This window comes from Plasmopara halstedii, assembly GCF_900000015.1.
Source record: "Plasmopara halstedii genome assembly, contig: Scaffold_1878, whole genome shotgun sequence".
In the NCBI taxonomy this organism is placed as follows: domain Eukaryota; phylum Oomycota; class Peronosporomycetes; order Peronosporales; family Peronosporaceae; genus Plasmopara; species Plasmopara halstedii.
In genome coordinates this window covers 365,981-366,229 of record NW_020188786.1, presented here as the reverse complement: position 1 = coordinate 366,229, position 249 = coordinate 365,981, and positions in this window count along the sequence as shown.

Below are 249 nucleotides of genomic sequence, written 5' to 3'. Positions count from 1 at the left end.
GCAAGGAGAAGGCCACTGTAGCTGCCTCCACTGCTGCAACGGTTGCTTCAGCTGGTCGCACTAGAGCTTTAAGCGCGCTGACACTGGCCAGAAATCGTATCAATGGATTGAGAAGTGGCAGCACGCCCAGCTCACCAGCACCTGCAAATTTGCCGTCAGCTGAAAAGGAGTTTTACAAATATGAAATGACTGAAGAGGAAAAGAAGAAGATGCGAGCACAAGCCCGTCGACGCGCTGAAAAGAATAAAC